At 49.1% G+C, this 24404-nt stretch overlaps 1 protein-coding gene across 2 annotated transcripts in view; it reads right to left on the minus strand.

Moving 5' to 3' along the window:
• Positions 1-15739, minus strand: part of Fat2 (FAT atypical cadherin 2) — an 85588-nt gene extending 69849 nt beyond the window's left edge. For both annotated transcript variants that reach the window (XM_057774816.1, XM_057774815.1), the window contains exon 1: positions 15592-15739. The gene's annotated coding sequence lies outside the window, so the exon portion shown is untranslated. The remainder of the gene's footprint in view (positions 1-15591) is intronic.
• Between the last annotated feature and the right edge of the window lie 8665 nt (positions 15740-24404).

Consider the following 24404-nt stretch of genomic DNA (forward strand, 5'->3'; position numbering starts at 1 on the left):
GTGTAAGCTGCTGATGATAAGAGCTATTCTGACCCACTTCCCAAGGCTGCAGCAGGACAGATGAAATGACAAGAAGACGCACTGAGGGAAGAAGGAGGTGGCACCCCTGAGGACCAACAGTGTCTGGAGATTGCAGCATGCCCAGAGGCTGTCTCAGGATAAGATCCTTAAGCATCAGATCCACCCACCCCTGAGAATAGAAGGAAGAACCACCCCTAAAGGAAGTTGGCAGAGTGAGTAGCATGCTTGCCTGCTTATAAGAAGCCCTGGGTTCCATCTCTAGAACCACAAATGAGCTTCTTTACAAGTTTTAGGTTGAAGACAGCATGCTTTTCTTTTATTTATATTATTTAGAGACAGGATCTCATGTATTGCAGGCTGGCTTTAAATTTAATACATAGTTGAATATAACCTTCAACTTCTGATCCTCCTGCCTCCATCTCCTGAGTGCTGGGAATACAAACACACACACACACACACACAGAGTTGTACAATGATGGGGATTGAACCCGGGGCTTCATAAATCCTAGGCAAGCACTCTGTTGTCTGGGCCACATCCCCAGTCCCGAAGACAGTGCATTCATAGATGATAAAATGCCCATCCTTGTACCAATGCTATGCTAAAATATAATAACAGTTAGTTTATAACTGTATATTTATTCTAAATGTTTTTTTTTACAAGAAAGGCCCCCAAAGGCTTTATACCTGGGGTCCTCAAGCGTTGGAATGTAATGTGGGGGGCATATGAAGGATGCTAAGTGCTCCCAGGAGTGTGAGTTTGAGAGAGGAAAAGGGACAAATGGGAGATGGCATGGTTGTGGGTTTTGTGTGGATTTTCTTTTACCAGATTTATTGACTGTTCATTCAGCGCTCATAAAGTAGAACCTTCTACCTGGAGTTCTAGAACGAAGGATGAGAGGAGCTGAACTTCTACCATGGGGGGCTCCATTCTTGTGGGGGAAAATGCCTTTTTGTGGAAAGGGTGTGGGGAGATGAGGCTCACTGTGTCCTTCTGTGGAAGTGAGATATAGAGAGAACCCTGTGACTGGGGGAAGAAGTCTTATCCTGGTAAGGGAATTTGGAAGGGCAAGTGACCTGGATGCAGGATGCTGTCGGAAGGGAAAAGATAGCCATGTGGCTATCTCAAGGAAAAGAGTTCCTGGACAAAGACACGGGTGATACAAAGGTCCTGAGGCAGGAGTAAGGGGGCATATGAAGCACTGGAGAGAGCAAGGAACGAGGATGTCTATGCAAGCAGAGAGGAGGTCAGAAACCTTTGTATCCAGAGAGATATTCCGAGAGAAGGATGCCAGTGTAGGATCTGCATGGCAGTTACACAGGGACGGAGCTGTGGCCAGTGCTTTGACACTGTGCAGGGCCTGTGGAGATGGCTCAGGCAGTAAAGCGCTTGCTATGCCATTCTGAGGATTTGAGTTTAATCTCGAAAACCTACGTAAAACAGCTAGATGTGGTGGGATGCACCTGAAATTCCAGCACTGGGAGGCAGAGGCTGGGGAATAGGCTCACTGGCCAGCCAGTCTGGTCTAATCAGTGAACTCCAGACCAATGAGAGACCCTATCGCTAATGCTGTAGACAGTGTCCTGAGGAACAGCACCTGAGATGGTGCTCTGGCTGCCATATGAACATGTGCGCAAGCTTGCACTACACCACGCACACACACGCACACACTCACGCACGCATGCACACACGCACGCACACACATGCGCGCACACACAAACACACTCATACACACACGCACACACGCATGCACACACACGTGCTCACACACACAAACACACTCATACACACACGCACACACGCATGCACACACACACACACACACACACTGACTAAAATATACAAACTTCAAAGGTTTCCCATGAAGCCAACTGGTGGGATCCAGTCCCATTTTTGGTCTGTGACAGATCATCCTGTTGTTTTATGGTTTTTATAATCCACCATTTTGTTGTTAGATAGTGAATTATTCACACAACTCTAGGAAACTTTCCCCCAAACTTGGGCTCCAGCTGTTCTTTCCAAGACTGGACGACGTGGCCTTGGGCTCTTGGGCAGCACCAGTTAGGCAGAACTAAGTGGTAAATGTTTCTGGGGGACACTTACAGAAGCCCCTCCTTAAAATCAGTTTGCATATGAAAGAGAAACGAATTGTGTTCCCACTTCTCTCTCCAACCTAAGGAGAGAGAAGAGCCCAGCTACAGCCACACCACCCTGAATGCCCTAGCTCATCTGATGATGGAAACTAAGCAGGACCACACCTGATTAGGACTTGAGGGGGAGAAAGCCAAGCCAGGAGAGCCACCCGCTTTCTCTGTATCAGCTAGGCACGCTGCAGTCCAGGAGACCAACTGAAACGACTGCCTCTTGGGGAAGAGCACCTGTGTGTGAGCTAAAACTCTCTGAGCCAGGGGAAAGCCTGGGTTAGCCTTTCAGAGTGGGAGAAGGACCCTGGAGAGCCACCCACCCCACTCACTGACCACCCCACCCTTCCAGGTTTTTCTGACCATCCCTGCCCCTTTAGATACCCGTGGAACTCCACTGACAATGAATTTTGAGGTCACTGCAAAGAGCCCTGCCTGGGATGTGCTAACCAAGGCTCCACGGACAGAGCTAGAATTCGCTTTACAGACCAGCTGGCCTCGAACTCCCAGAGATCTGCTTGCCTCTACCTCCCAGTGCTGGGATTAATTAACACCGTTCACTGAGAGCTTTGTTAGAAAGAGCACAGAGGCTAGGTGTGATGGTGCACACAAAATTCAGCTAGGAGAACTAAGCTCAGGGAATCCAATGCACAGCACAGTGGCATCCCAGCACTTGGCAGGTGAAGGCAGAAGTGTCTGGAGTTTAAGGTCATCCTCGGCTACATGGCACTAAACTCAAAGCAAACCTGTGCTGCATCAGATCCTGTCTCAAAACAAAACAGAGAGAGGAGAGAAAAAAGAAGGAAGGAAAAAGGAAAGAGAGAAAGGGAGGGAGGAACAGAGAGAATTGAGAGAACAGAGTAAACCACAGAGGCCAGCCACTCCTGCCAAACAGGCCGCCATATATCCTCTGCTTCTGGCCTCTTTGATTCAAGCCTTGACAAAAGCACTGAGTCTCCAGACACATAGACCTCAGCTCCCGACCTGGGTGGCCTGGGATAACTTAATCGGTAGGCCTGTCTTTCTTCATCTCTTAGAATGGCTGTCATCAAAAAGACTAAAGACAAGTGCAGGTGAGGGTGTGGAGGAAGAGAAGCCCGGTCCATGTTGCTGGTGATGTAAACAGCGTGATGGGAACCAGCAGGGAGGTTCCTCCAAAAACTACAAATAGAACCACCATATGGCCCAGCAGTCCCACCTCTGGGCGAGTCTCCAAAGGAAATGAAATCAGTCTGCCCACCCACGTTCCCCGCAGCACGTTCGCGATGCCCAATGGAAACAACCCACATGTCCATCATCTAATGAGTGGATGAAGACAATGTAGTCTGTGTACACAACGGAATAGTACTCAGACTTAAAAAACAGTGTGTGTGTGTGGGAGGGGGGACTGGCAAGCCAGGTAAAGGTGTTTGCCACCCAGGCTGAGGATTTGTGCCCTTCCTCGGGACCCACGTGGTGGAAGGAGAGAACTGATTCCGCCAAGTTGTCATCTGACTACCACCTGCCTCCCGTGGCATGCATGGATACACAACATAAACAAATAAAAATGGAATTAACATTAAAACGTAAGTAGATAAGATAAAACAAAAGTTTATGCAACCGTATTGTTGAGATTTCATGGGTGCGGCCTCTCTGTGATGTCTAGAAGGCTCTGTCTCGCAGCAAGTGTGACCTGCATAATGGCAACACCAGCCGATGTCCCAACATGAATATGGGAAATTTCCCTAAATGAAGAGCTACAGACAACCAATGGCTGATGAGCAAGGAAGAGTGGGTTCTCTCCAGGTTATCTTTTCTGACAAGTTATCCAGTTCTAGTGGTCAGCCTTAAATGCATGTCCACAGGCAATGCTAAATGGACTCAGTAGGGTGTGTGAATGTGCGTGCATGCGTGTGTGTGTGTGTGTGTGTGTGTGTGTGTAATTGAAGAAGAGGTCATGCATCTGAGAGGAAGTGGAGGGCACAGAAGCAGTCAGAGAAGGAGAGGGAGGGTGGAAATGAAATAAAGTGCTCATATGGAATTCTAAAAAAAAAAAAAAATCAAATTCAAAAAAGTAAGATTTTTCCTAGTGGTGGTGCAAGCCTTTAATCCCAGCACTCAGGAGGCAGAGACAAGCAGATGTCTGTGTGTTTGAAGCCAGCCTGGTCTAAAGAGTGAGTTCCAGGACAACCAAGAGTACACAGAGAAACCTTGTCTTTAAAAACAAACAAACAAAATAACCTTTTTTTTTTTTTTTTTTTTTTTTAAGAAAGAAGGAAAGCGCATTGTTCCTAAGGAAGCAAACGAAGCTGAAGAGCATCGCACTATGTGACATAAAGCCGACATGGAAGGCCAACGGTACACCGTCTCCCGGGGAAACTGAGAGAAGGCTGGAAGAAGACTCCCAGAGAGGAATGGCTGCTACCAAAAGCTCTGAGTGTGGGAGGCAAGAAATGTTAGTCAAAAGACACCAGTTAGGAGTGGGCTCAGGAGATCCATTGCGCAATGGGCGACTCTCAATTAATACTGAGCTGAGGCTGGTCCTGGCGATGCACACCTGTAGTCCCAGCTATTAAGGAGGCTGAGACAGGAGGATTACAAGTTCCAGGCCTGCCTGGAGTTCAGAGAGTTCAAGGCTATCTTGGGCAACTTCGTGAGACTCTGTCTCGACATAAAGAGTAAAAAGTGAGTTGAAGTGTAGCGTAATGGTAGAGTGCCCTGACACATGCACAAATTATATGCTGGAAAATTGCTGGGAATAGACTTTACATGTTCTCACTACAAAACATGTCATGTGTTAAATAGCTCCATTTAGTTTTATTGATTTTTTTTTAAAGATAGGAATAAGAAAGTTTCTCAGTGCCAGGGTGCTTATCTAGCCTGCACAAAGCCCTGGGTTTGATGCCACAGCCACAGAGTTATTTTTTAAAGTAGAAAACGGTGTGTGTGTGTGTGTGTGTGTGTGTGTGTGTGTGTAAATAGATACAAACTGGAGAGATGGATGAGCAGGTAAAATGCTTGCCTTGCAAATGTGAGGACCTGAGATTGGGCTCCCAAGACCCACACAAATGTCTGGCGGATGGGGCAGCCCTCCTGTAATCCAGTGCTTGGGTGGCTGATAGGGGATTCTTGGAGTAAGATGACCAGTTAACCTCCCTGGATTAGCAGACCCTGGGTTCAAGTGAGAGACTCTGTCTCAGTATATAAGGTGGAGAGCGACAGCATCTACTTCTAGACTCCATGTGCGCACACACAGATGTGTGTATGCACTCACACGCGTGTGAGCACTCAGTGCACACACAGAGATACAAGCTGACATCAGGTAACTGTTCTGCAGCTTGGGGTCAATGATGCACATGAACACTCGGCACAGAAGTGACACTTATATCGCTGTCTGAATACTGTCTTCTGCGGTTGTAAACCGCTGGCTGGACTATGCCCTCTTTGCCTTTTTCTACATCTCTGATTCCCAGGCTCTACCACCCCAAGCCTCAGTTTTCCCACTCACCTCTCCAGGAGTTGGGGACCTGAAGGATCTAGCGTGAAAAGCATTTGGCAAGACGCCAGGCTGCTGAAGTAGCTGACAGGTTGGAGTCAGTACCATCACAGGGCAAGTTCAAAAATGTGTGGAATTCAGAATTCTCTGCACATCACTGGCCATCAGCGTGCCCAGGAGCCCTTTGTGGGAGCAGTCCCAGTCACGTGGCATGCATGTATGCACACGTGCTCATGCACACACACATACAAATGCATGTACACACACACACACACCTGCAGGCCTGTAACACTCCACTTTTTGCCGTGATTTGTTTCCGAAGTGAAGAAACAGCCTGAGATATCTCTTTCAGGGTTTCAGAGGGGACAGAAAATAAAGGGTATGAAAAGAGGAGGTGCTTGACGTGGACTGGGGTCCCATCTCCTTGTCAAGCATGTGCATAGCCCTGAATTCCACCTTCAGCATGAAGAAGGGCAAGAGAGTGAGGAAGAAGAGGACAGGAAAGGAGGGAGAGAGGAGGAATTAGAGAGAGGGAAGAAGGGAGGGAGATAGAGGGAAGGAGAGAAGAGGAGAAGAAGGGGAAGGGAAAGAAAGGGAAGGAGGAGGGAGGGGAAAGGAGGGAGGGGAAGAAAATGGGAAGAGAGAGGAGGAGAGGGTGGGAGATATTATTTTGACCACTCAGATGGCTTCGGGTAATGGCCCTCCTGATGCTGTGTGTTCTCTATGAATGTGCAGGGTGCCCTCTCTGGTCCATTTCCATCATCTATAAATGAGCTAACACAGTACAATCTCCCTCTGCTTCCAGAACAGCATGCGCTGCCTGTTCTGGAGCCATGGAGCCACCCCCATTCAGACACAGGAATCCTTGCTCCTTCGCCACAAGTGGTGGTGTGGCCACTCCTTGCCAGGTTCTACTTCCAACTCTGGCACAGGAAGATGCGCTGGGTAGGGCCAGAGAAGTATACTGTGGTGGTCACGCTCAGATTTGAGTACTGCCTTGGCCCATGGCTGGTTGATGACCTTCAGCCAATAAGGGTACCTGACTGAGCCTCAGTCTTTTTATACATCAACCAGAAAAAAAGCATCAGGCTGTTAGGAGACCAAAGCAGGGTGGAACGTAGACATCACGGTGCCATGTTTGGGACATTGATGAGGTCATTGTTATGACTGACTCCAGTGACATGGCTGTCCTCAGAGGGATTGAGTGATCCCTGAGCAGAGTCCCTCATTCTGTATACCCCAAAAGGATGAGCCCCTATTCTCCTACCTCTCTGAGTCAACTGTTCCCTAAGCCATCGTTAGCAATGCACTGAGGACCAGGGAAGGGTGGAGACGTGCAGCTCACAGAGGAAGCTGGCATTAACTGAGCATTTACTTTGAGCTAGAACTGAGGTAAGCCGCTGACACACTTTTTCTCCAGCAACCTTGAGCTCAACTTTGATTTGGAAAAGACACTGAAAGGGCCAACAAAAGGGCTCAGCAAGCAAAGGTGCTTGCTGCCAAGCCTGACAACCTGGGTTTGATCTCCAGAATTCACACAGTGGAAGGAGAGAACCTATTTCTGCAAGTTGTCCTCTGACCTCCACACGTATGCAGTGGTGCACAAGTACAAACACAGGCACACAAAAGACACTGATGGGACTCACCTAAGTGACCCACCTTTCCGATCCCACAGCCAAGCTAGGAGTAAAGCTCACATTGCCTATGTGTCTAACAGTTGCCCGGCCTGTCTGTTCATGCCCATGGACTGGAAAGAGCCACCAGGAAGGAAGAGATTCTGTGCTCCCTCCCCCAACACCAGGATCCTAAAACCTAAAACCACGGGACTGCTCACACCAGTAGATTCTCAGCCAAGGTTCTACGTCCAGTCCTCCCTTGAGCTCCCTTCTCTCCAGCCTGGCTCTGCCCAACATTTGGTCCATCTGTCCTGTCCCTCCCCTGAGCAGGGCAGCTTAGGACAGAGCAGGGCAGGCAGGCAGGTCACAGCAAGTAGAGAGCGGTCTTTTAGCAATGAGGAAAGACTGTGTGCAGGGCCAGAGGCTCCAGGTGAATGAAGAATTACTTCAGAGCATTCTCCACTAACCCAAAGGTGCTGGATCCCTGAGTATGCCCCTCTACCCCAAGACTCTATACACCATAATTCCCCTTATCTGCCCCAAGTGTATGTTCTTTTCGGTCATCTACAGACACAAGACTCAACAGATCTGCCGGGCAAGTCTGTGCTCTGTGAAGCAGGCTGCTGTACTAAGAAGGGGTTAACACATAAATATTCCAGCCTCACCCCAGATCTATTGACTCAAGATCCGTAGGGGTGGGGCTCGGGAACAGGAGTCTAATGAGTTTCCTGGATGATTTCGGTGTGGTTGGTGTTGAGGATCCTCTGAACAAGACACATGACTCTTTCTTTAAGGTCTTCTCGTGCCATGCCTCATTGAGAGTCCAGCCGCTCCCCCCCCCCCGCCAACTATAGGGCCTTCGTGAGGTGGGGTCCTAAGAGAAGGGGAAAGACTTTGATCTTTAAAGTTAAGCAAGACTTTGAGAAGCCTGATTGGCTAGAGGCATGGGCTAGGGTTGCTCAAATGGGAACACATCTTCTCCACGGGGGATTTTCTGGATGCTAGGACCTTGGTGGAGCAGACATGGTGGATCACTCAGATGAGTGGCCAGGTGAGGAAAACAGCTTGCCTCGTGTGTCTGAAGTTCACCCGGGTTCTGAGCCTGTACCTGTCTCATCCATCTGTGTTCTAGGCCCCAGGGGCAACGGTTTACCTCCCTGAGGCAATCTGTTCACCTTCAGATGGTCCCAGCCCACGAACCATGCATGCTCTGCTTGCAAGAAATAGAGCTGAACCTGAAAACGGAAGCCCTCTGTGCATGAGTGCACAGCTCATGGCCCAGCAGGAACATGAAAAAGACTTCACCTGAGATCCCTCACAGGACCAGCACAGCTCATCATCATTATCTCTAGCTAACTGCCCAAAGAACCAGAGTAAATGCTCAAGTCCGTTGGGGTGTGGTTGTTTAAAGGAGTATTATGCCGCAAAGAAGGAGAACAGCTGTTCTAGGCAACAATACAGATGGGTCTTGTTCATGATGCGGTGCTGTGTGTGTGTGTGTGTGTGTGTGTACACCCTGTGCTACAGCTAGTATATAAGGTTTAAAATAGACAAATTGAAGGTATGAATTAGATTAGGATAAAGTTACCCTCAGAGGTGTGGGGGCAGTTGGTGATTGAAAGGCACACACAGGGGGGAGTTTGGGGTGGAAGTTAGGTTATGTTTATCTTGGAGTTGGTTGGTTTTCACTGAACTGAGCGCTTATGATTCATGCTCTTTTCTGTGTGAAGATCATATTTCATTAGAAAGGTTTTTAAACCCTAGCAAGAACTTCAGAGGTGACTTTGATAAGGAAGAAGCCATGTGAATGATGACAGCAGCCTAACTGGCTGGGAATCAAGTGGAGTTTTCTAAGTCGGGGACATTAGACTCTTCCTGCCTCCAGGAACCAGGAAGGAGGAGGTTCTCGAAATCAAGCCGTATGGGAACAGTACCGGGCAAGGCAGAGCTGTGGAACCAACACTCCACAGTGCCACGCCCAGACCCTCGCTGCTCATGAAAATTTACTTCCTTAGCCCCAGCCACATTTTACTCCTATACACTCAGAATGGGCAGCTTTCCAAAATATCTGGAGAGGCCAACTCTAATCTAGGGGCCACAGAACAGGGTACTCACAGCAAAGCAATCCCAAGGTCAAGTTTAGTTTAGCAACTTCCAATAAACTCACTGAGCCTCTCCCAAATCATTAGCTCTGTGACAGAGTGCTTAGCCTGAAAAGGAGCCGGGGTTGCCATCTTGAGGTAGCCAGCTGGATATGGGTCATGCGATACAAAGAGACAGCTAGCATGGCAAGGGACCTTGGGGGGCTCCTGGGGGCTGTGACATCTGCTTTTGACTCTGGTTGACCAATAGTCGCTTTTACTTTATAAAACTCAGCAGTTGCAGCATGGACTTCGTGTGCTCTCCTTGAAAGGTTACGCAGAGAACTTAAAGAGTTGTAATAGACACTGGCTAGGCCCTGTGCCAGCACTCCATACAGGGGTCCTGCAGGGTTGGGCTACTGGTCTGAATCCAAGAACTTGAGATGCTGGGAGTTGAATCAATTCCCAAGACTTCGGGATCTCCTCCCCTATAGCTGCTAACACATGATGTTCGATTAGCATGACTCTGTCACCTGTAACATGTCAGTGCAATGGCAGTTGGTGTGCCCTACCATCAAGGTGAAGGGGCGTCCTGGACTACAAATGAACAGTGATGATCAGGCTGGAGCAACTGCAGAGCTCACACGCATAGAGACTGTTCCAACACCACCTCTCGGCTTCCCCAGCTGAGCTTCCAGGGATCCAGAGCAATACAGTTTAGGACCCTTGGGTCCCAAATGTGTTGAGAGAACCCAGGGGAGGGGCAGACAGCAACTCTGTTTTCAGGCACGTGAATACAGGCAAGCCAACACACTCTCACAGGCTGACGTTATCCCACACTGGCATGTACCATCCTGCACAGCCTGGCCGTGGGCATAGGAGCCCGGGGAGCTGGTGGAGCTGCTACTGCGGCAGCTCCTGCCCATCCTGCCTGGGAAGGCACTGCTGTACTGTGGCCACACTGGTGGCCTTGCACAGGCCTCTGTGATCTCAGGACTAGGAAGAAAATTGAGAGCGGGGTAGGAAGGAGCTGCTATCTTCTGCAAACTCAAAGATGCTAAGTTCTCAGACTGAACTCTTCTGGATTGTGGAAGAAAATAGATTTAGAGACAAGTTTTGAATTAATCCATGGGTAACAATGGGTGTATCAGGCCCTGGACTAGCCAAAGGGGAGACAAGACACCTTACCCTTTGAATCTGATCACTGCCTCAAGTAAGTCTTCCATTTTTAGAGAGGTGTGCCTAGCAAGACACTAGAACCTGAGTTCCTTCATCATCTCCAGTGTGCAGGTCATACACGGCCCTGTGGTATAACACCCTTCTGGTTTTAAACCTGTGGGGATGGGACCCAGAAAGATGACTCAGTGGGAAAAGGCACTTACCACCAAGCCTGATGATCTAAGTTCAATCCCTGAAGCCCACATGGTGGAGAGCGAGAACTAACTCCCGAAAGTTGTCCTTTTACTACAGTGTTCACCGTGGCACTCCAGTGACCACACACACAATAAATAAATACATAAATTAATATGTAATGCAAAGATCTGCAGGGAGATCCAGGTGAACTCAGCCAAATGGATTTGCTTCAAAGTAACCTGGGCCAGAAGCTTGGGCAAGGCATGGAGGAGGTATGGTTGTTAAAGGATGAAAATGAGGGACCTTAACACTGTTTACCTTTGTATATATGAACAATTTTTCATTATCTATATTTAAAATGGCCGTGCTCCAGGCATGGTAGCCCATATCTGTCATGCCAGTACTTGGGAGGCTGAAAGGGAAGTGTCAGGAATTCAAGGTCTGCCTGGGCTACATAGTGAGACTCTGTTTCAGAAACAATAATGATGGCACATGCTTATAATCTCAGCACTTGGAAGACTGAGGCAGGAGGATTGCTGCAAGTTCTAGGCCAGTCTGGACTATATAGTGAGTTCCAGGATGGCCTGAGCTATAGTGAGAGACCCTGTCTCAACACATAAAAGCAAGCAAGCAAACCAAGCTGCACTCCCTTCGCGATCCAGCCCACTCTACTTCCTAGGACAGCTATGCAGTGCTCCCCACTCGCGTGAAGGGTCTTGCACTTGAAAGCATTCTGCTGTGTCTCTGTATTTGCTGCATTCTCTCTGTGAGATGTGTTCTCCTCTGCCTTTCCTTGTCAACTGCAGGAAGCTTCCATCAAATCTGTAGCTACACTGTATAGTGTAGGCACAATGGTCCCTCTGTGTCAGTCTGAATTTGCCTGTTTTACAGCCTACCTTGAGATGTTAAACCATCTGTGTGGCCTGTCTCCACCAGTTATTGGTATTTTGTTTTATTTGAGACAAGGTCTTGTGTAGCCCAGGTCTTGTGAAGGGAAACTTAGACAAAAGAAGCTGTATGGTTTACAGGAAGGAGTTGACCTTTCTGAGTTTGACCCACAATGAAAAGAAAGGTGACAGAAAGAGGCAGGAGAGGACCACAAGGATGACTGTGCTGAGGACTGTATATGATGATGGTCTAGCTTGGAGACATGCACCAAGGGTTTAGTGAGCAAGCATCCTCTCCTTCTCATTCAAAGGCTTGTTGTTGGGTGGAAACTGACAGAGGACTTCATTCCAAACTGGCTATGTGAGTTTAGGTACATGCTAAAAATCTATGGTGTTATGTATAAAGCAGGACCCGTGATTCTTCAGCAGGCAATTCTTGGAACCCTCGAGGACTCTTCTGATTGTTGGACAGTTACAGACACCTGCTGGTTGGGTGGCAAGAACTATGGAACAGGAGAGCCTGTGTGTGTGTGTGTGTGTGTGTGTGTGTGTGACATTTTGTTTCTCTCTCCTTGTGTGTGTGTGTGTATGTGTATTAGTGATGTGGGACAAGGTCCAATGGATGAGTTTCTATGCCCTGGAGAGTATTCCATTAATTTAGTGATCAACTTCATTGTCCATCTGGCACTCCTTAGGGGACTTGGGGGTCAAACCACAATTCCCTAAGAATGACCTCAGACTGGCTGAGGCAGAGTGAGACAGAAGAAACAAAGATGTCGGTCCAGCTCAGGCCTTCGTCCTTTGCTGTGTGACCATGGTGTAGTCACCAGCTTCCCATGCCATGTTTGTCTCGCTCACGGTCTCTGGGAATCATTAAGCTGTCTGTGATGGTGTTAACTCACAGGCCCTCTCATCTGCAAGCAGAAAAGAGGCCACAGTCTCTGCTCTCCTGAGTTCACTGTTCACACATCACATACAGAATGCACCAGGCTCTGCCTCAAGCCACACAGTCCCATGACTGTCATTCTAGCAAGAGAGACGACCTCCAACAATGCAGCTCTAATTGTAATCAGTTGTAGGCTGGATTCAAGGTGCCCTGAGAGCACACGATCGAGGTAGAGGAGAGAAGAGCCATCAGTGGGCCCCGTGCTGTGACTTCATTGAATCCTCACACCAATTCTCTAAGAAACAAAATATATTGGACTAGGTGGATGGCTCAGCCAGCAAAATGCTTGCCTTGCAAATCTGAGCAGCTGAGTTCGATCCTCAGAACCCATATAAAAACTGGGCTTGGTGCAAGTTTGTAATCCCAGCACTGAGTGGGTGGAGACCAGCAGATCACGAGGGCTCACCCGCCAAGCAGCCTAACTTAATTGAAAAGTGTCAGGTAAGTGGAAGACCCTGATTCAGAAAACAAGATGGACAGCATCCAAGGATGTTCTCTGGCTTGTTCATGCATGTGCACTGCTGTGCATACACACTCCATAAACACACAGGTATACACAGAAAAGAACCATGACTGTCTCTGCTTTTCAAATAAAGACACCGAGGATTTTAGAGAAGTTGACACCCAATCACACAGCTAAATAACACTCGGATTTAGATTTGCACCCTTTTCTGTAAAGCTGCCTTCAAACGCCGCTCTAAGTGGAATTATCAGCACTATGAATGGAACAGTAGAGTTCCGTGGTCTGCCCTGGCTTAGTTGGTATTGGTGACCCAAGAACCATGAAGCTTTCAGACATGCCCACCCAGGGGCCACCAGAAGGTCCCCATCGTCCACACCCTGAGATGATTTTTCTCTGCAGCTCAGCACCTGATGCTGGCCTCTTCCGTGGAGTCCTGTCTGGCCAGTGGTAGCTACCATGCCTCAGCCTACCATGGAAGCCCCCTCTCTTTCACCAGGCCAAGGGCAGTTAATTCACCAGGGCAGAAGACGCTGGGAGTGGGACACGGAGTCCCACATCCAAGGACAGGTGTGGCGGAGCCAGGAGGTGCAGCCCACAGACATCAGGCAGGGCTGCTGGGTAATGACTGGAGACTACAAGCGTCCTGCCTATAGCTTCCCAGGTCCCCAAGGACTAGATGCTGAGATTCATGAAATCACAGGAATCGCAGACAATAAACAAGATTTATTCTGGTTCTTCAGCCTTCCTTATACCACAGCTGAGAAACTGAGGCACAAGGACAGGAGGCTCACTGCCTTATTCCGTCTATTGGACTAGACAGCACTGGGGATACAGTGTCTTCCCGTGAGAACTCCGGCAGGTGCTCCGTGCAGAGCTTTCTGGGAAGCCTCACACCTGCCTCTTACGGGAACATCGGGCACTTAGCCAGCAGACCCCTCTTCCTGCCTAGTCTGTACAATGGGATTGTGGGGTTAATTTGACCCTCACCAAATTATTTATTTATTTTTATAGAAGGTCTCACGTAGCTCAGTCTGACCTTGAGCCTACTGTGTCACCATAGATGACCTTGAACTCCTGATCTTCCTGATGCGGGGGTGACAAGCCTGTGTCACCATGGCCAGTTTATACCGTGCTGGGGCTAGAACCCAAAACTTTGTTCATGCCAGGTAAACACCCTATCCACTGACCTACATTTCCAGCACCAATTGAGAATGAAACCAACAAGGTGGGCAAGATGGACTTAGTAGATAAAGACACCTGCCTCCAAGCCTGGTGACCTGCATTTCCAGAAAGAGAGAATCAACGCCTGAAAGTTGTCCTCTGACCTTTTTTTTTGTGACATGCAAATCCCCATATATTTGCACACACACACACACCTAATGTAAAACAATTTTTAAATAAAACAACTGAATCCTAATGGCCCTCTGTGCTTTGACTGCATTTGTGGAGACGCAGGACCAGAGAGCCACAGAGAATCACGGGAACAGGACGAATTCTCTTTTCATGCCACACCACACTGTCTGCTAGGAAAACTAAGAGGACCACGTGAGCATGCCCAGCACAGACCCGGGCACACAGGATGAGCTCAGCACACACTCGGCGCATGCTGCCTATGACAACCATCATTGTTATCACGGGTGGAGAGCATGAAAATCGGCTCTACCTCAGCTCCCCTCCCCGACCTGACAAATGAGGCTAGAGGCTAGACTGCTAGCAGTCCTGAGTCTCTCTCTCCACCTCCCTCTTCTTCCCTGAGCCCAGACATGGGCTCTGGATCCCAACTGGGGCAGAGGTGGCTTTGAGAACTCCTGGCAAGCCTCAGCACAGCCTCGCCGCTCCCCATGCCGGGGCGAACACACCATCTTTCTCTTATGGAGGACTGAAATGAAACCCTGTGGCTTTTTCAGTGTTCTACTTGGGCTCTGTGGCCTCAGGTCCTGCTCCCCCAAGACACGAGAGCAGAGTTGATCTCTGCAGTGTTCTGAGTCTACTCCAGAGCCTCGCAGACCTCCACCTTCCTTCCCCGGCATTCAGTCACAGCATATGTCCACATGGCACAGCCAGCAAAGCCAAGGTTCTGGGAGGACACCTCTGAAGGATTGCATGCAGGTTGAGGCATGGGTGTCCCTGCTGTCTACCTCCTCCCAAGCCTTCCTTCCACCTTACCAAGTAGCTTTATCTGTCATGGGCTCTCTGTAACCCTCAGACTCATAAGACGCTAGTCCCTTGCCTCAGTTTACTTTCTGAAATGACACGAGAAATATCCATATAATATAAAGCCGCATCCTTAAAGCCCAAGCGGGGGACATGAGTACAATCATCCCCACGTGCAAATATGACCTTCCTCTTCTTCCTCAAGTTCAGAATCTTTTGAGGATCCTGTTGAGGGTCCTTTTGATCAGTGCCAGGTACAAACCTGACGTACTGTCACCAGTCCACCTAGGGAGACAGAGACTGGGGTCCCTGTCTACCCCTCTATGTCTATCTTGCCAGCTCCTGGTTCCTTCACCACCTCCCAGAAGCCTGTGCCAGCCTGCTCTGAGACCAGATATAAAAACAATTCACTTTATAATCCCAGCCCCGACCTCCCAGTCCCTTTCTAGGTCTTACCTGTGCACCTCAGGTAAAGAGGATGTCTGAAAGGAGGGGGCGCTGGGTTGGGGTCCCCGTCCCCAGGCCCGAGCTGAAGGTTCCAGAGGGAGGTACAGGGGAGCCGAGCAGGAAGGCTGTCAGCGCAGCCCCAGCCCAGAGGCTGCTGAGAAAGTTGGAGTAGGTGTGTCTAGGCCCAGGGAGGAGGAGAGAGAGGAGGTGGGAGAAGTGAGGCGGATCATCCCCCTCCTGCCAGCTCTCTGGCTCACTGCAGGGAGAGAAAGCAAGGAAGCCAACTGGTTTGCCGCCCAGAACTCAGAGGGGTTGGGATGGAGTGGGGGAGGGAGTCACCTCTCTCCTGGGTTTCACAGCTCAAGAAACTGAGTCCCATCCCTGGGGCAGGTAGTGTTACCCCAAATCACCCCAGACTCCTAGGGTGAGAAAGGTGGTTTGGATGCCCCTTTCCCCCAAAGTCACATTACTCACTCACACACACACACACAGAGAGAGAGAGAGAGAGAGAGAGAGAGAGAGAGAGAGAGAGAGAGAGAGAGAGAGAGAGTGCTATGTAGCCTTGGGCAGTTATGTACAACTGGAGCACCTCAGTTTCCTTTTTTTCCCATAGCTCCTCCCTCCCTGGATGGGTTTTAAGGACTAAACAAAATGAAAAGTTGTAGTGAGGCACTGCGGTTCATACCTGAAATCTCAGCACTTGTTAGGCTGACACAGGAGGATTGCTGTGAGTTCCAGGCCAGCCTGAGCAACAGAAGGAGAGCCTGTCTCAGTCCCTCCTAAAACAAACAAAAAGACAGAGGTTGTTACGAGGTTCCATAAGCTAGTCCCTCCAAGCCTGGGATCCCCAACTGTAAAACGAGGGTCACGGGAATCCTAGCCATGAAAGGGCTCTGGTTCCTGACCTGGTTGCCTGACAACCTGCCCAGACACAAGGCAGCTTGTCTGCGATGAGTCTTTACAGAGCACTCCTCTGCCCTGGCTACCTGAATGACACAGCATACAGCCTATGTGGAGAACCCATATTTGAGAGAAAACAAAGGAGAGACCCCCGGGAGTTACCATTCTTCGCATCCCAACCCCGTCCACTGTCTTCCTTCACTGGAGAAATCCCCTGCTTCTGCTTTTCCACATGGGGCTCCATAACTAGAGGGTCAAGGTCAGGAGAGAGTCCCCTTCACACAGCTGGAAACATTTGTGCAATTGTGCTGTCCACATTTGGCACCCCAACCTTCCCCTTACACACTGGGTCTTGAAGTCCCCTCTCCAGCATCCCTGAGAAATACTTCAGGTCATGGAGAAAGTGACCTCCCCAGCAACCTGCTCAGACGCAGCAATCTGAACTGTTGTTCAGCTGAACCTGACTGACAAGCAAGAGCTCTCCAGGCTTTGGTTGTTTCCACCATCAGTTGGCTCATGTGACCCAGAGCAAACGGCTGATGTCTGCTTAGCATCTATCTTGTTGGGGTTTTGTTGTTGTTGTTGTTGTTGTTGTTGTTTTTTGTTTGTTTTGTGTTTGAGACAAGGTCTTATGTAGCCTGGGCTGGTCTTGAACTCTAGACACTCCTGTCTCAGCCTCCTGAGTGTTAGGATTATAAGCCTGAGTCATCATATACAGCACTGTCTCTCCTCTTTTCTCTCTCTGTTTTATTAAGTATTTCATACTTATTTGTTTTTTGTGTGTGCATGTGTGTGTGCACATGTTCATATACCATGGTGCAAAATTGGAGGTCAAAATAATTTATGGGAGTCTGTTCTTTCCTTCTGCTATGTGAGCCCTGAGATCAAACTCATGTGCTCAGGCTGGAAGGCAGGCATCTTTACTCACTGACATCTTGATGGCCAATTGTTTGCTTGATTTTTATAATAATGAGATTGTGCTCTACCTCTGAGCTATGCCCCCAGTCACTCTGTCTTGATAGTCCAATAGGGCCTCACCTGTGAAGAGGGCACTCAGGCCAGATCTGTTTCCCGTGCATGGTGGCAAGACCTGAGACCTGATCCCATGGCTAGGACTTGGTTGGCTAGAATTCTAGGCTAGAATTACGATCCCTTAGGTCAGTCATGAAGAATGAAACCATGTCATTTGCAGGGAAATAGATAGAACTGGAGACCATCACCTTCCACATTTGCTTTCTGTTGCAGCAATGAAACACTCAGACCCAAAACAAAATGGAGCAGGGAAGAGTTTATTTCAGCTTACACTTCCAGATCACAGTTCATCACTGAGGGAGTCGGGGGAGGAACTGAAGCAGAAGCCACAGAGGAATGCTGCGTTTTGACTCACAAACCCACGCTCACTTAGTTAGCTTTTTATTTATAGCTTAGGTCAACTAGCCTAAGGATGGTGCTGCCCACGGTGGGCTGGGCCCTATTACATCAATTAATAGTCAAGACAATGCCCCCTCCAGACATGCCAACAGGACAATCTGATCTAAGCAATTCTTCTTTTGAGATTCCCTCTTCCCAGGTGACTCTAGGCTGTGTCAGGTTGACAATAAAAACTAACCAGGTCAACCACATGAAACAAAAAGAAAAGCAGATCCAGAAAAGCAACTATCACACGCCCAGATCGTAATTCCAGCCCGGTGCAGAATAGAGAGAAGAGGGAGAAAGAAGAGGACCAGTGGGAGAGGTGATGCGGGAGTAAAGGGGCAGCAACAAATTCTGCATGTTTCCTCTTCTGTGTGGGATGTAGACATGCATAAACATGTGTGTCTGATATGGAAGAAGGAGGGAACTGTTTGTGGAGACAGAGAAGAAGCATGGCAGCAGGGTGCACACAAACAGAATACAAAGACTTACCTCTGAAATATCATAATGAAACCCATTTTGAGTTTGGAGCCTGGGGAGAGGACTCAACGGCCAGAACACTTGCTGTGCAAATGTGAGGACCAGAGTTCCGATTCCCAGGACTGACATAAACATCATGTGGGTGTGGTGGCCCACAGGTAATTCCAGCCTCCAGCAGTAGAGATGGGATCCCCAGAGCAAGTCAGCTCTCGAGATTAGCCATGTTAGTAAGCTCTGGGTGAGACTAGCCATGTTAGTAAACTCTGGGTTGATCAAGAGACATAACTCAATGAACAAGGTGGAAGAGTAATAAAGGATGGTTCCCATCATCAACCCCAGCCTACATGCACGCGCGCACATACACACACACACACACACACACACATAAAATATGCACATATACGATGCCCACCACACACATATGACAATGGGGGAAGAATGAAGCTTTCCACTATTTTCAGGCCCTAGGTTCCAATGACTTGCTGCAGTTATGGTAGGTCATGTCTTCAGGGACAGATCACTACTATATAGTGTCACAATAGAGTCTCCGAAGTCTCCCTACCAGGATACCTATGTCTGATGGACAGAGGGGCTAGGAGCTACCAATGTGAGCCCCCCTGTAGTCTCCTTGGCAGGAGGCCACTCTGGACAGTAATCCACTTGACTGTTTGTCACCTAGTCTCCAAATCTGATATGATTATGCATTAACCGGAGGGGCGTGACAGGGTGCCCCCACATCCCTTTGACCAGTCATGTGCAACATGGCAATCACATGTCTTCCTTGAGGCCCCCTCTGGCTCAGGCAGACTCTGATCCGAGTGGTAAAGAGAAGGAGGTGTGAGGGATCTGTCCCATGATCCTCTGCTGACCCTCCTGTGTGCTCCTTTGCGTTGCATGAACCTCTCTTGACTTTGACTCTTGATTAAATTGTCTTGAGCTCCTTAGGGACACAATGGTACTACCTAGGGAATACCTGACTAGAACACCTTAACTGGGCATAACTATAATCCTGAGGATGGGGTCTAGGTGACTGTGCCTCCCTGGACAGGACCTATCTCTGCATGTCCTCCCTAGAACTGTCTCCAAGCCAGTGAGACCTAGGTTGAACTAAAATCTTTGACATCGGTCCATATGGGTGTCTAGCCCTCCGCATTCAGCCCAAGATAGTTGTGAATATTGCCTAGCACAAAACCAAACACTTATCTATGTGTTATTGTTATGAGATAATTTTTACAACTTTTCTATGTGACTTGATTCTGTGATTCTTGAGTGTGAACTCTGTAGATAACACCACTGTAATGCAATATCAAAAGGAAGAACACTCCTAGCAGGGTCTTCTCAAGACAGACCCAGAGAGCAGTCATTGTGTTCTCTCAGTTCCTCAGGAAAGCAGTCCTGTCTCCCATGGACCAGGCATCTCTTCCTCCTTCCCTCCCTTCCTCTCTCCCTCCCAGGCCGTCCCTTTTACAGGACATGGCCACATTCCCCATGTGAGCAATGGTGGAAATTTCAGAGTACTTATGAAGTCTGGAATCATAGAAAATATTGTTTTAAGTTTAATATACTGCATTCCTTTGATTCCTTCTGGGGCAAGCTAACAGCTAGCTCAGCTCATTCAGGGCAAATGAGGCACAAGCCAGGGGCAGTGTGAATTAGATCAGTGGTTCTCAATGTTTCCCAGTGCTGTGACCCTTAATACAGTTCCTCATGTTGTGGGGACCCCAACCATAAAATGATTCCATCGCTACCTCATAACTGCAATTTTGTTACTGTTATGACTTGTAATGCAAATATCTGATATGTCACCCCAAACAGGTTGAAACCCACTGCTTAAGGATCACTGAATTAGATGTACTTGTTGGTCGCTGTCCAAAATCCTGGCTGCCTCGGGGCTAAGGGGTTTCTCCAAATGTGAGACCTTCAGTAAAGGAGACAGCTGAGGAAACCTGGGTTCTTGGGTCACTCCAGGCGAGACGATGGCTGCCTTTGAAGATTGCTTTATTAAGGACAGTTGTCTGATATTGTCATCTTGGGCCATGTGTCCAATGAACATGAGATTCGGGCTATCCCTTCTAGGACTGGGGTCTCTCTTGGTATAATGAGGAGAAAGTGGAACTGGGAGACAGGTGCCCTGCTAAGACCCGATCAGCCTATGGACCCGAAACAACACCCAGGGCCTGATCATTAAAGGGACCTGATGCCTTTAAGGAGGATGAAGTCATAGGGGATGAGGCCACCTGGCCATTGGAGGGCTGTAGGCAAGAGGAAGAAACAGAAGGTGGAAGGCAGGTGGGCCATGGGAGCCAGGCCTAGGAGTCCAGCCTTCCCTCAGACAGACGGGCCCCAGCAGGAGTGGGAATAGCCAGCCTTGGCATTGTGTGGGATGCCCGGGAATGTAATCAAACACTCAGCAGACCCGCTGGCCATGGGCATCTGGGCACCAGCTCATCCTCATCCCCAGCCAACAAGGCTGACAGGCTCCTGCTGTGAGAAGCGGCCAGCCTGGTAGGCCAGGCCTATGGGCATGAGCTCATCTTCCACCAATCCCATCCTTGGTCCTCCTGCCCCAGGCTGATGTAGTGGGTGGGGCCCCCACTGCTGAGAGTTGCTGGAGCCGGGCTGTCGGGCTGCTGGCCCTTGCCTTGCTTGGGTCACCCTTCTAGAAGCCTGGGAGTTAGCAAGCCACTCTGAGGATCGGAAACAGGACCTATGATCTGCTCCCTGCCCCCACCTGCCCTGACTCTTAGGACTCTGAGGTGATGATGACATAGGGCACCAGAGATTCTGGTAAATACTGGTACTATGAACAATATCCCCAACATCATCTCCTGCTTCTCCCCATCTCATGGTATCAGCAGCATTGGTATCTCAGTAATAACTAATTCTTGATACCGTTCACTAAGAACTAATCATCAGGTTGTAGGGAAAGGCTCCGTGGGTGAAGGGTTTGTTGCATAAGTTTGGGGACTTGAGTTCAGATCTCCAGAATCCATGTAGAATCCGCTGTGGTAGCCCTTGACTGAAACAACAGGCCTCCTCAACAGGGGAACTCAGGGAAGTCCGTGGGCCAACTAGCCTGGCATGCTCAGCAACAAGTAACAGGAGACCCTGCCTCAAACAGGGCAGAAGGTGAGGGCAGACGGTGAGGTTGTCCTCAGATCTACACACACACACACACACACCACCACCACCACCACCACCACCACCACACATGCACTGATACACACTCGAAAATTTAAAACATAAAAAGAACTAAACGCCATTGTGTTCCCCTCAAATTGACCCCATGGCCTCTGTGAGGGGCTGCCACTGCCATTCTCATTTTGCAGGAGCTGAGATTCAGACCAGAGTAGGTGGTTTGTCTAAGGTCAGTGTGGCCTCTAACAGTGCAGTCAGAACTTGAGCTGTGTTCATTTGCTCCAACCGAATCACAGGCAGTACTCACCTGTACATTAACTAATCGATTCATTAATTCACACATCACAGTACTGGGAATTGAACCCTGGGCCTTATAAATGCTAGATGCATTCTGCCTATTAACCAACATCCCTCGACCCCATCACCTATATTCTGTCTGTCGGTGCATGTGTTCATGCATGTGTGTACACATGTGTATGAAGGCCAGAGGTCACTGCCAGGTGTCTTCACCGTCTTTCACTGAGCCTAGTGCTTGCTGATAAGGTTGGCTGGTTGGCTGGCTGGCTGGCTGTTGAGCTCTGGCTCGACCTGTCTCTGCCTTCACAGCAGTGGGTTGACAGACATACACCGCCCTGCTTTGTCTGTGGTTGCTGGGGCTCCAAACTTAAGTCCTGATTGTAGCCAGACCATTTATCAGGACTGTCAGCTTGCCAATAATGACATGGAGAGTTATTACTACTTATGAAAGCTTGGCCTTAGCTCAGGCTTGTTTCTAACTAGTTCTTAAAACTTAAATTAACCCATTCCTATCAGTCTATGTTCTGCCACACGGCTCATGGCTTTTACCTCTCCTCCTGCATGTCTGCTTCCTCTGCATCGGGTTGGCGACTCTGCCTTCTTCCCAGAGTTCTCTCTCTGCCCGGAAGTTCCACCTATACCTTCTGCCTAGCTATTGGCCATTCAGCTTTTTATTGCACCAATCACCACAATACATATTCACACAGCATACAAACATCCCACAACACTGATGCTTACACAAGCGCTTTACTGACTGTGCCGTCTCTCCAGCCCTACCCTTGACTCTGTCCGACTCTGGCTAGAAAACCTGTGTCTCTTGATGCACTGCCCCACTCATTCTGTGATCAGGACAGCCCACTGTTCCCAGGTTCAGTCTAGCATCCTTCATTGATCCATTGTCTGCACCCGATGTCCACTTGAATGGTCATCTCCCAGCCTCAACAGCTTCATCCCAAGGCTGCCTGCTCCGCACCACCTCCAATCTCCAGCACCCCTCCCTAGGAGCAGCTAGGGGATTTCTTGCCAACCTGGAGCATAAACTGGTCCCAGAGAGAATTTGGTTATGAAGGCCTCATCCCTTGATGTGCTTGTCCAGAGAGTCGAACTGAGAGAAACTTGGACTTGCCAAAGTTGGACAGACCAGGGTTGTGCCTGGCTGTGCCATCTTGCCGCTGTGTGGGACAAGGCTTCCTCTCTAGAAAGTAATTTCTTCTCCTGTCAGACGCAGGCATAATTATAGTCCCTTATCTTACAGCAGTTGTCAGGAAGATAAAGGAGGGGAAACTCTAAGCATCAAGCCTGAAGAAAAAACAAGACGAAGCAGAAGGTCCTCCTCTGAATCCGTCCGTGTCTGGCGTGTAATCCATCTACGGTTTCCACTGCTCCTTACACAGCGTTAACAAACGCAACAGGTGAGGGCTTACAGGTCCCAGATGGCTCTGTGGCTTTCAAACCTTTACCATGCAGGGCATGGCCCTTCAGATCAGGGAACTGAGGTGTGTGAAGAGCCCTGGCCTCGGAGCCCCATAACCCTCTTTCAGTTACTCCAGTGCTTGGGTCCTGCTGGTCACACTGAGTTCAGCAGGGCCAAGTCCCTGAGGGTCAAAAGTTTGTCCTCTGTTCCCTGAGTCCTAGAAGCAGCTCCAGCACCCTACTCACCCTGTCTCCCTTGAGTCACACCTATATATTCTGTCTGACTAGGAAGAGCCTCCCCTCAGGGACAGAAACTTCAGAGGCAAGCCTCCTGTGTACAGGCCAGTTTCCGGTCTAGTGAGAGCCGACTCAGTGGCCCAGGACTTTTCTACCATCACAGTTCATTGAACTCAGCCACAGTGTGTGTATTTTGGTGGAGGGGGAGTATTAAAATGCACATTCCCAGCCCCTTTTCCCACCGAGAAAGGGCCCACTTGTGTGTGTGTGCACAAGTGTATGAGTGTTCATGTGTGTGCATGTGCATGTGGAGGCCAAAAGACAGCCTCTACTGTCATGCCTCGGATCCCATGAGGATGGCTCATTGATACCTGGAACTTGCTGGTTTAGCTAGGCTCGCTGGCCAGTGAGCCCCAGGGGTCTGCCTGTCTCTGCGTTCCCAGATGTGGCATGACGCCCAGCTTTTTTTTTTTTTTTAACAAATTGTTTCTTTTCGTTTTTGAGATGACAATATTATTTCCCCCTTCCATTTTCTCCCTCCAAACCCATTCATGCTTGTATCCGCTGTTTTTGTGTCAACTTGACACAAGCTAGAGTCGCCAGTGAGGAAGGAGCCCCAGTTGAGAAAATAACCCCATGAGATCAATGTAAGGTATTTTCTCATTTAGTGATCAGTGTGGGAGGACCCCGTCCATTGTGGGTGGTGCCATCCCTGGGCAGGTGGTCCTGGGTTCTACAAGAAAGCAGGCTGAGCAAGCCATGGGGAAGCAAGACAGTAATCAGCACCCCTCCATGGCCTCTGCATCGGCTCCTGCCTCCAGGTTCCGGCCCTGTTTGAGTCCCTGTCCTGATTTCCTTCAGTGATGAACAGCAATGTGGAAGCCAAATAAACCCTCTCCTCCACAACTTGCTTTATGGTCATGGAGTTTCATCAAAGCAATAAA

Source organism: Chionomys nivalis, chromosome 7, assembly GCF_950005125.1.
Source record: "Chionomys nivalis chromosome 7, mChiNiv1.1, whole genome shotgun sequence".
In the NCBI taxonomy this organism is placed as follows: domain Eukaryota; kingdom Metazoa; phylum Chordata; class Mammalia; order Rodentia; family Cricetidae; genus Chionomys; species Chionomys nivalis.